This window comes from Lepidochelys kempii, chromosome 11 (assembly GCF_965140285.1).
Source record: "Lepidochelys kempii isolate rLepKem1 chromosome 11, rLepKem1.hap1, whole genome shotgun sequence".
NCBI lineage: Eukaryota > Metazoa > Chordata > Testudines > Cheloniidae > Lepidochelys > Lepidochelys kempii.
In genome coordinates this window covers 41,728,869-41,741,707 of record NC_136390.1, presented here as the reverse complement: position 1 = coordinate 41,741,707, position 12,839 = coordinate 41,728,869, and the positions used below count along the sequence as shown (strand labels likewise).

Sequence of the window (12,839 nt, the reverse complement as noted above, 5' to 3'; positions counted from 1 at the left end):
TTGTAGTGTGGGGCCCAAAACTGGACACAGTACTCCAGATGAGGCCTCACTAATGTCGAATAGAGGGGAACGATCATGTCCCTCGATCTGCTCGCTGTGCCCCTACTTATACATCCCAAAATGCCATTGGCCTTCTTGGCAACAAGGGCACACTGCTGACTCATATCCAGCTTCTCGTCCACTGTCACCCCTACGTCCTTTTCTGCAGAACTGCCTAGCCATTCGGTTCCTAGTCTGTAGAGGTGCATTGGGTTCTTCCGTCCTAAGTGCAGGACCCTGCACTTATCCTTATTGAACCTCATCAGATTTCTATTGGCCCAATCCTCCAATTTGTCTAGGTCCCTCTGTATCCTATCCCTGCCCTCCAGCGTATCTACCACTCCTCCCAGTTTAGTATCATCCGCAAATTTGCTGAGAGTGCAATCCACACCATCCTCCAGATCATTTATGAAGATATTGAACAAAACCAGCCCCAGGACCGACCCCTGGGGCACTCCACTTGACACCGGCTGCCAACTAGACATGGAGCCATTGATCACTACCCGTTGAGCCCGACAATCTAGCCAACTTTCTACCCACCTTATAGTGCATTCATCCAGCCCATACTTCTTTAACTTGCTGACAAGAATACTGTGGGAGACCGTGTCAAAAGCTTTGCTAAAGTCAAGAAACAATACATCCACTTGCTTTTTTTCCTCCCCAAAGCGTCCAACCCCCTTACTCCACCAAATCCCAGTAACAGAAGAGTTAGTTTCCTTGCTCAGTGGACTGGGAGAGTTTACAAGATAGAGTTTCTAATGCACGTAGAGTTGTTTAATGATTGGGTGAGAGCAGCAACTTGGACAAGTTTAATCATAAGTGTTTATTCCTTTTCAACAGAGTATATCCCTTTAATCACAAATGCATGTAAATATTGAGATGATGATACCATTTGACAAGATAGTCGGATATGTTTCATTTTATTAACACATTAGTCATATTATCCTGCTCAGAGTAATATGTGAATACCAGATACATGTAAGATTAACATAATCTTTTCAGTCAACATTTGTTCTCTGCGGTTTTTGATTACATTATTTTAATTAAGCAATAAAATATGACAGGCGCTGGATTTCAAGGTGAGTATAAAACTTCTCAGTTGGTATTATAAAACATGAGGCTGAAGGCTGAGTGACTTTAACCATTCAAAATGTGCATTAGTAATCACCTTGAAATGCACTGGCTGGAATGCCCTCTGCCATTCTTAAATGGAATTTATACCTTACGTTAAGAGAAACAGACGTGTGCATTTACAGGTTGTTGTAGTCATGGACAGGTCTTCATTGACAGCCAGAAAACTCCAGTTATGTTCAAAAGCCATTCCCTTTTGCCCAGAAATAGGTTTGATTATGACAATACAGTGCAACTTTCAAATATATTCAGGTCACAACTGTCCAGAAAGGAAACTGACTGCTTCTGTCCTCTGTGGAGTCACATAATTAGGCACAAAAGGATGAGATTTTGTATTGGTAAATTTTAGTAAAACTTTGATTTTACTGTATACACTCAAGCTGATGAAAAAATGTTTGTCTATAATAATTGAAATTTACAGATAGATGCTGCTTGAGAACTTATTAGAGCTTATATTTTGACATGTGATATTGACAATTTGTGTTTTGATGATTATGAGCTTTAACTTTTTGAATCTTAGCATCAACTGTCATGGAATGACTGAATGACCAGCCCTCCAGTTGTCTATAATTTCAGGCCATTGTGAAAATTTAAATTGATAAAAATTGGAAAAAATGCTTAAAACCCATAATGTTGTGAAAATTTAAATAATTAAAAATGAAAAAACTTTAAAATCGATGTAACCTGTCAAAATTATAATAAAAGTCGAATTCTATCAAGCCTACACATAATGGAGTGGGTGTCATATTTTAGGAATAATTAAAGTAAATCGGTGTATAGATCCCAAAGAGAAATAATGTCTAAATAATAGGCTCCAAGGGAGGGAAGTTAAAATGTTGGTGTATTTGTATCTGGTCACTAGAAAAACAACAGGCATGTCTTGATTTGAGTATGTCTGTATAGTATTTTGTGGCTGATTGCATAGTTCTTGTTGTGTTAAGTGCCAAAATGCTTGTAATAACAAATGTCTTCTTATTTTAAACAATTATTTAAGTTTATTTAGTAACTTTTAGTTTAATTGCAAAAATCAGGGGTTTATTTGATACAGCTTGGTTTCTGATTTTTTAGGATCTCTTTGACTAGTGTCTCAGGCTGGATAACTGAAACAAGAGGACCGAAGCAGACCTGAAGGTTAGTAGAATTGTGCTATTATGAGATTATTGAGTGGAGATTTTAATTAGAGAAAAACTGTCGTAAAATGTCTTGATCTATGTGTAATTTCCAGTTCCTGACTTATCCAAAGACTACCTAGCTCCCCAGAGTTTAACAAAGCTTCCCAGAGTTTAACTTTCTTACTATTTTTGTTTGAAAGTATATTCCTGTAAACATTTATTTTATTGCATGTAAAATAATCCCCAAAAGTTCATAATTGCATAGGATTACTTAGACCAGCAATAAACACCCATAAATTTGCTGATTCTCCTCTACCTGTTGTGTCTGTAATCCTGGTGGCAGGTAATGTTCGGTGGGTGGGAAGCGAATCCTACCATCCTTTGATACATAGGTTATCTTTGAGAGCATCCCCCTTCCTCATTCCAGTGTGATGATCTAGCCTAGGGCAGACAGGCAGACCACTCTCCTCTCTGATGAACAGAGATACTTCAGGGAACATGAGTGGTTTCCTATTCCGAACCTCAGTAAATTTTGGTTTTGATTCTATTTAGGGAAGAGGCAAAAGAAAAAGTTCAGTTTTGTTGCTCTGCCCATCTTTCCTTTAAACTGTTTTAGAGAAATCATCTGGATGACTAGCTGAACAATTGGAACTTTCAGAATGGTACATTGAAAGATTGATTGTTAACCAGGAATTCCTTGTAGGTTCAACATAAATCTAAAATGTTAAGAGGTTTACTTGGCCCTTTATCAGGAAATTGTGGTATCACAGTTTTTATAGTTTACAATGACATTGGGAAAGGTGTGCTGTATGCACCAGAGAGGGCCCTGAACTGTACCCCTTTAAGGGGTAGGGAGAATGTCATACTGGAATTCTCAAATCCAAACCCATACTGGATCCAAAACTAGAAAGGCGCATTGACAGGATCCAGTTTGGCTATGACTCGAAATGATGGAAATCTCACATGAATCGCTGATGTCATAAATTTTACACCATTTGGAGGCAAATGTAGAGTATGGTTTGCAAAATTCAAGAGCCACAGAACATAACCCTAGTTTAAACCTAATCTGGATTTCATCTGAACAATGCCTCCTCAATCTCTCTTAGTGGTGTGTGTGTGAATGTGAATTGAATATCTGTACCTGTCCAAAGGTAATATCACACCATGGAACAGACATTCATGCATTTTGTCTAAGACAAGATATTGAAGAGAACAATAAGACATGAAAGCATTGGCTTTTACACACCATTTTCTCATTCACAAAATTAAGTAATTATATTCTGGGAAAAATGCACTGACATTGAGTATACGGTATCCAGTCCATGTCACTACAGGTAGCAGCTTGAGTTTAACTAGCCATGTGGATTGTAATTGTCTAAGTATGATTAATTCATAATGTTTGTTAATTTTATGCCTCATATTATGGTTTGTTGTTATTTCATTTAATTATAGTGTCAGTCTTTTTGGGGGTTTTGAGAGCCTTCAGGGATTTTAATCTTCCTAAGATAGTAACTAATGATATCCCTATATTCCTGGATCTCTCAATGACTTGTTCCCATTGCTGGAAGTTCCATGGAAAAGGGATCTGAAGTTGGAACAGATGGTGCATCCGTCCATTGCAGAACTCCGTTTGCAGCCTGAGGAAAACTTTATACTGAAGGTGGAAATAATGGCTTTCTGCTTAGCTTATTGTAAATTTTAAATGGGGTGATTGAAGGCTATAATGATTACTGTTGTTTGATGCCTGGAGGTTTCAACATCTGGCTAATGCCTTTGCTTGCTGCAGCAATAAGCAAAGGCAGTACAGTGCTTTCTGTTTCTTTCTTTTAAATAGATTATATGTTGATTTATATAGTAGGAAATTTAATTTTAGTTTAACTGATTTGCTCAATAATAACATGGCACATATTACAGTACTGTCCATTTCAGCTCTGGTCTTCCTCCTTTAGTGACCTGGATTTTATTACATGCTAGCTTAAGTTTTAATTAATTTGTTAAGCCCTTTGTAGCCCCCATTAGACACAAATCCAAGTGACAAATGCAAGTTAAATTTAGCAAAAGTGGCTTTTGTCCTCCGGCAAGGTTCAAGAATAAATGAATAGGGAGGCTGACACAGCTGAAGACTGGGATCTTGTCAGTGACAGAATGTTCATTAGCCTACCCTTGTTGCTCCTGCCCTATGTGTGGATGACATACTTATGTCACCAATATGACTGGTCTATACTATCCTATTATCTCATTTGGAAAAGAACATTCTCATGTGCTCTCACTAGAGAACAATAAAATTATTTATTTGTCCCTATTTATGCTGTTTCTTTCCTTTTTTGCAAGTCGCTCAGACTAGACAATGGAAACAGATTGATGGGGTTCATTTCAGAACGTAGGTGCATTTTCATACGCTGCTGACCCACTTGTTCAACTGCCTGGCATGTTGTCTTAGCGTGGCATTGCCAGAGCACTACTGACGTTAGACATTCACTCAGCACTGCCACCCTACTCAGCAAAGAACTGAAGCTCATGCTTAACATTAGGCATGTGCTTATGCTCCCTGGCTTTAGTGTGATGAAGCATGTACTAAATGCTATGCTGAATTGTGGCCAGATCATCTAATCTAAAATACAGTAAGAAAAATATTTGAGCAGGATTCTTTCTTTTAAATGTCTGCTGTTTTTTGTCTTTGGTGATTCAAGGTCCAGCAATTAAGTCTAGATGGGTCAATTTCATTCTAGACAGTCACCTGTTCAGGTCAAGGACTACCTCTGCTTACATGACTGCAAAATGCCTGTACTGTTTGTCATACAAATAATGGGGCCAAGCCTTGTAGTCCATACTTTTTTATTCAATCCTTACTCAGGTGAACTCCTAAATAAATAAAGATGCAAGGATTTGGCACATCACTAATGATATTTTATAGGTGGTATCCCTTTATGTCTCAAACATTTAGTATAATGTTTGGCGTGAGAGAAAAATGCATGAAATACTTGTCTATTCATAGTGGGTTTTCTAATTATTTTGTTTTTTAATGAATGTTAAAGTTTGGGCCTAAAACTAGGTGTCTGTTTCCCTTCCATTTATGGAGCTTTATTATTTCAAAACTGTCATGTTATATCTCCAGTTTAAACATGTATTTGTTTTATTTACAAGGAAATCCTGAGGAGGATAGGTTAGGCAGGTACAGACATGAATTTACATACATAGAAATAAATATGAGAACAGAAATCTTCCTAATGCTATTGGATTAAATATTTCTTGTTCTTCTGCTCCTGCTAGATCACATTGACAATGTGTTTCTAATTAACCGTAAACCCAGGGTGTCCAATCTGTAGCCCTCAGGGCTTTCAATTGTGACCTAAAGGACAACAGTATGGAGAAAAAAAATAGTATTTAACTTCAGTGAAGCTATGCTGATTTATGGAAGCTGGGGGTCTGTCAGGATAATGCCCTCTTTGAGGAGTGGTTTGGGGTGGAATCCATCTTGCTGAATACACCGAGCTCTGTTGGGTGGTGATAGCTGGATTGTAACTGTTTGGTCACACTTTGTATTGGATGGGTGGTTCTCGTCCCCTACCTTTCCCACCATCATTCTGGGTTTCTCCCTTAAAAGTACTGAAATTGACATCTGGTGCAGCAAGTTTTGCCTTGACATATATGTCACTGTTCAGGGCAACTGAATCCAGGGGCGTGCGCAGGAATTTAAATGTAAATACTTTTGACGGGGCACATTAAACACACACAAATGAAAGGTGCACGTGACCCCCCGTGCCCCATTTCTTGGGACACCCCCCAGCGAGAAGGCAGCGGCCCTCTCTCCTTGTCCCTGCAGCCCCGGCTGGGAGGAAACAGCAGGATGGCTGGCTGCCAGCTGAGCTCCTCCTCCTCCTCCTCCCACTCCTACAGCTGCAGCCTGCTGCTTCTCCTTCTCTGCTGCTGGAGTCCCAGCGCTGTTGCCTGCTTTGTTGACCCCCACTGAGGTGAGTCAGGGGCTGGAGGCAGAGGCAACACCTGGGACTCCAGCAGGAGGGAAGGAGAAGCAGCAGGCTGCAGCTGCAGGGGTGGAGAGAGGAGGAGCTCAGCTGGCACCCTGCCACCCTGCTGCTTCCTCCATCCCAATGCTGCAGGAACACATGGAGATTTGCGCACCCGCTTGTCCCCCCCTTGTGCACGCCTCTGATTGCACTTCTGTTTTCCCCCTCATGGTCCACCAAGGGCATCCACTCTAGACTCCCGACTGCTCAGCCATCCCTCTCTTGGGCAGAGACCTGCTTCTCATTTCCTTCTGACCAGGGTATTTCCAGGCTGCACAATTCTCTGCCTACACTGTGAATTCTCCAGCAAGTAACTGCCCAAGCAGGCCTGCTGTACCTTCTGTTCAGAGGCTATAAACAGGGTAATTGCCCATTGGTGCAAGTTACCACCCAGCCCCTTTCTAAGCAGGCACATTCATTGTTAAGGTGAAAACACTGCAGAGAAAACATTAAAACAATACATGAGGCTATACACATGATAATCAGCTTACCAGTGATCACCCCAACTCCAACAAGGGCTCTGAGAGACCTGTCAGACCCTAATACTGTTGTTAAGGATGTGAGTATAACTATATTTGTAACTTGTGCATAGGTCTGTATAGCATTTCTATATGATAGGGTAATAATAACTTTAATTGTAACTTTAATAAAACTTGTAAAGTAGACTAGACTTTTTACTGGTGAATGTATGTGTGGTCACTACCTTTGGTCTTTGTGTTCCTAGAGACTCTAAAGAAAGTAGCAAAGATGACTTTCATTCTGTTAAGCGTGAAACTGTAGCCGTCCGAGCCGAACCCACAGTGGTGTAATACTACATTACAAAATTCACTTTAAATAAAATAAAAGACTACACAGGTGACCAGTCCTTCAAACCCCATCAAGGGATTTTCTGTGGTTGCAAGTTCATAACCGCCTTGGCTCGGAATGAGCACACCATTCAATAGGAGAGTCACTTCTGACTGATGAAGAGTTCTGTGTACGCTTGAAAGCTTGTCTCTCTCACCACCAGAAGTTGGTCCAATAAAAGATATTACCTCGCCCACCTTATCAGTCACTTCTTTGTACAATCTGGGGCTCTGATCTTGTTCCCAGGTAACAGGTGATCAGCAGACAAAGGGTGAAGCTTCAAAAGACTGAGTTCTTGCATAACTGGAGGGCATACATTGTTTCAAATAGTCCTTTGATGCTCATAATACTTTCCAGGGTTTACATTAGTCATGTCTCTCTTCAGAGACTTTACATACACTCCCTCAATAATACATAAACAATTTCATTCTTAATACAATTAGCTCCTAAAATACTTAAACTTAATTCAATTAGGTTCGTCCAGGACATTGCAGGAAGTTGCCTTATCTGTCAGAGTATATGGTTTTCCTCTGTAGGATCATAGGGAGGATAGCACAAAGAGTAGCAGTCAAAAGGGGAATTTCATATTCCCACCTGTCAATAAAATAAAAATGTCCTACCAATTCCATGATATAATTCTGCCAAATTAGGCGTCACTTTGACATCTAGCTATGTTGCTAGAGAAATCTCAGAATTACATCAAATATAAAATGATAAATAGTAGAGACTGTGTCGTAGGCAGTTCAGTGAGTTATGTAGCCAGTGGCATGACACATGGTATCACTGCTCCATGTGTACCTGCACTGTGGGGTGATCACTGGTAAGATGATTATCCTGTGTGTAGGCTCTTTTATTGTTTTTAATGTTTTCTCTGTAGTGCTTTCACTTTAAGAATAAATGTGCTTGCTTTGAAAGAGCTGTGTGATAACTTATACCAATGAACAATTAGTGCTAGCTAATCAACCCCCTGTGTCTTCCCCCTTAACTTTGCTATCCGGTATCATGTGTTGACCACAGTGCTGCTAACATTTCAGATGATTCCATATCAGATGCAGTGAATCCAGGGCAGCTGACAAGTTGGAACTGGTTAACTGAGCAGCTCAGTGGGATGCAAAGTAACAAAAAGGAGACAAAAAAGCATAACAAACAAAAAGCATATCAGAGGTGCTGATGGAGGGTGGCTGATGCTGGGGGTGAGAGCAGAACAGCAGCCACTGCTACTGTGAGTGGCTAAACCAACTGATCATCCATTTGTAATACAGTTCTTTAAAACTGGACTGAAATGCAAAGCTTGGAATTATCCTGGTATCTCATGACCCAGCACCACACTGCCAGGTGGTGAGGGAATAAAGATATAAATAATGTATAGCGTGATGAGGGACTTATTAGGATTTTGACACTTTTTTCCCTTTTGACTGCTTTCCTTTCCTCTTTCTGCACTTTGTGTCCCTCCATTGCCTCTCAAACCTTTTCTCTGATTTCTGACACATGAAAGGGCTTTTGGGCTTGATCCCTGTAATGTACATCAGCTATATGTTTTCAGAGCTCACTCTTATACCTGTATTAAGCTGTTCTGGACATGTAGGAGTAATTTCTAACTTAAAAGGGTTTTCTGAGTGATTTAAATGGTGTTATGGTGAATAACCCATCTTGTGTTTAATGGATTTTCATTCGGACGAGGAACAGACATCTTTGAAGTGCTTCTGCAGTAAGAGGTGTCTGTGGAAACATTAATCAGTTTCTGGAATGGCAGTTTCTATGTTCTTACTGTATGATTGTAGAGGGAATCTTTGTTCTGGTACAAATGCAGATGAACACTCTAGGAACAAGTATGGAAGTTATGCTTGGCCTGGTCTTAGCAGGGGTCCCAAGGCCACCCACTATATGTGAGCATGTTTTATATGCTGTTGCTCACCATTTTTTGGCTATGGAAACAGGATCAGCAGTAAATAGCAGCTTAATTCCTGTTTCTTTCTTCCCTATCTCTTCTCATCTTATCTTCCCTGGTCCCTATCCCTGGTATGACCTGGTGGGGAGAGACACAAAAGTCGTATATATCTGGAACAACATGCCTACCCACTGGAAAGCCCATGCCTGAACCACCAGGAAGAGCCCCATTTCCCATATGGTTCATTGGAGGAGGTGGGAAGAGGGGGAAGAAGAAACTTCTCCTGCCTGTGAGAGGAGGACAAGAACATTCTCTCCTTCCTCACACCCAGTTAGCAAGAGCTCTTGCCTCTGTCACAAGTAGCCACACAAAGACCTACAAAGATAAGACTCTGCCAAGTGATGGGGAGGAGAGGGAGTTTTGTTGCTGTGAGGCTGGTGAGTGATGGTAAAGAGGAAAGAGAGAGACTGGGCCTGAGGGAAGAGACAGGTGGGTGACTATGGCGGTGAATCTCACTCTGTGTGTGTGTGTGTGTAGATTTTTTTCATTGCTGACATTTGTTAGGGATAATGTTTGAAATCTTGTCCTGATAGCATAATTCCTGTCAACTCTATCAGTCTCCAGAATAGTAAACTCTATGTAGTAGTAGAGAAAAGAAGGAAAGGAAAATGGATCCCAGTGGTGTGTTGTTACTATGATTAGTTTTCTCAGGTTGGCATCCAGCACTATTAGTGTGGCATAATGTGGGAGGAGGTTTATGGATGGAGAGTATCCTAGTTGCGCTTGACAAAGTTATAACAGCAGCAGAGCATGCCCCTCTAGGTTGAATATGCTTAATGAAGCAGAGAAATCTTCATGGACTATGAGACTAGTGTCCATGAGAGTGACTGTAGTTTGCTTTATGAGGCTGAGTGAGCTTTGTGGCAGATGAACAGGCAGATATGCTGTGGAAATGACAAAGTTCTGTTTCTAACTTACAATTGTGAAAAATCTATTATATTCATTTCAGAAAAATGTGCCTAATTTTTCTGAACATATTCAAATAGAGCTTCCAAAAATAGTCACGAAGACGGCTTTCCTTCCATATGTACTCTCTGATAGAAACCTTGTGTTAAACAGAACAGGACCACTGTAATTTTAGTGGTTTGCTATAACTAGAACTATATTCTGCACATTGTAATAACAATATGGTGATATTTTGCTTGCATAGCTTCCTTTCCTCACCAAAGTGTTCAACAGAAAAAAAATCAACACAATAAAATACCACCCTCCTAAAATACAATTAAATACCCAAATGAGGAAAGCTCATCTTAAAAAAGAGAAGGGGCATCCAGATCAAGTTATAGCTTAGATTAAGTTATTAACTGTAGAGTCAATAGTGATTCTAAACTTTGAAAATCAAATATATTCAGGAAAGTATTGAAACAATTTGGATCTTTCATTTTACTTTACTATGGTCTAAGTGGAAATTTACTACACATAAGTTAACTATAAATGTGTTTCACTGTATTTTGAGACCCCAGGACTTTGCTGTAAATACAGTCGTGATGTGTCTTACTTCAAAGCCATAGCAAGCTTCATTGCTATGTCTTTCATTCCTTGAATTTATCACATACTTGAATTCCTTTTTGGTAGTCACTGCCATCAATCAAGAATGATGATAGAAATGTACATCCCTGCAAAGTGCAGAGAAAGAGTATAATAAAGGCTGTGCAGTTGCTACTGTGAACAATTGCGTTGTGTACTTATTCTGAGTTAGGGATGGCTAAAGCTTTTGGGTTAATACCACTCATATCTGGCACAGTTAAACACATCTGAAGTTTCCCATAATTTGACAATGTTCAGCTCTTCTTGATGATCACATCTCTAGGGTGGTTCACCACGTTAAACTGTTGGGCGAGAGAATTCTTGTATCCTTCCCAAACTTTATCCTATCCCCACTGAAGAACACATTCAAGGAATAATTTTGTGAATGGAGGGGGAAATGAAATCCTGAATATTAGTTTGTTTCTTACAGTCCCCTAATTATCTAGTGATGCCAGTAAAATGTGCCAGCCAGTGTATCAAGTTTATCACTCATTGTCGTTAATTTTTAGGTCACACAATTAGAAGAGCTGCTAGCTCTGAGACCCCCACAATTAGGAATGGTGGAACAGGGAAAAATCAGGTAAACTACACATTTAAGTACCTCCTCAAAACACCTGTTCTGCCTGCTAATTGAGAAAAAACTATTAAAATCTGTTTCATGTGTTGGGCTCAGTCAGTGGCCGCTGTCCTGTTCAAGCTCTGTAGTTGCTGAGGTTACTCCCAAGTCAGAGAGAGGAAAAATGTAACTTCCCTGTGGCTGTGTTCTGTCTTTTAGATCTTAAAGATGTTGCAAAAGACCTATTCTAACATGAAGCTGAACCCATTCTGGAATGATATTAACCCTAAAGCTGTCACCACAGATGAACTTTTGGGGTGTCTTTATCCATCAACAAGGGAATGGGAAGATGGTATTGCCAAGAAAATACTCAAATGAAATAAGCCAAATTTAAGATTTACATTGTTTACATGGTTAGGGTAAATGGGAACTTAATTTCATTCTTCAATAACTGGAAGGCTTGTTCTTATCCACTGTGAGGGAACTTTCTGTCATAGCCTCTGATGCCCCCAAATGGACTGTGCTAGATGAGATATTGACCCTATGTGGATTGAATCATTAAACACGGTAATGGTTGACACACAGGTTTGTGTGTATCAAATTACTAATAATCCTGTTCTGCGGAATACAAACATATGTATCATAGTCTTTCAGAACACCTTTCCTTTAAATCAATGTTACAGACTATACAATGAAAGTGGTCTCAACAAGAATTCACTTATGCATTTAATTCACTTACTGGGGAGAGATTAATATGTGTGTGTGTATATGTGCAAATATATATATATTGATTACGGTGTAGAAAAGTAGACAGTAGTACAAAAGTACAAAACTTACATAGTACAAAAGCAGTCTACATAAGTAGACCCTAAGAGCCAAATTCATGGTCGATCTCAAACTGGGTATTCTGCTCTCTCTAGATGCATGTTTGGTGTTTTCTGGAAGGTGTCTGTCACTTTAACAGAAGTAAAATATAGAGTAAAAGTGTAAAGGTTGTGGTTCAACCTGGAAAGAGGGTGGGGCTGAAAGCTGAATTGTTCAGTATTTTTTGTATAATCTTAATTGATTAAAATATCACCTTTTGTTCACTACAGAGGCAGTCTTTCTTTATGATGGATACAGCAGCAGGAGAGCAAACTGTTGGAATTGAGATACTTTGTGAGGATCTGAAAGGAGATTTTTGCCCCAATTTTTCACAATAGTAGAAACTTCCTTTAAATCACATTTTCCTAACCAGCACCTAGAATAGCTCTTGTTAGATTCTAAGGGTTCCATTGTGACTTTTAAGCCAGAGCTCGCAGTAGGAGATGTGTAGAGATGCACCGCTCCCAAGGAGCTCTTGGAGGAATTGTGCCTGAGGACAAATGTGATCATAGAAGTTAAAAATGGAACAGACCCATAAAAGATCATATAGTCCTTCTGTCTGCCAATGTAGGATTTCTCCCTCCCTTATACTCCTAGTCTTTTGTCCTTTCTAATTTTAAAAGTCTCAAGTGTTGGGGTTTCCAGCACTTCCCTTGGGAAACTTTTTACTCTTTTTTCCACTATGGGAGAGTACACAACAACAACCACTATTGCACCTTTTACTATGATGCCGTCTGAATCCCCTGGGACTGGCTTCTGCCAGCGAGCTGGTGCAGAAGGAGAAGTGAGGA

At 39.9% G+C, this 12,839-nt stretch overlaps 1 pseudogene; it reads left to right on the top strand.

Annotated features, from left to right (window-relative positions):
• The first annotated feature begins 1,096 nt into the window (after positions 1-1,096).
• Positions 1,097-12,839, top strand: part of LOC140895942 (dynein axonemal heavy chain 11-like) — a 175,709-nt pseudogene continuing 163,966 nt past the window's right edge.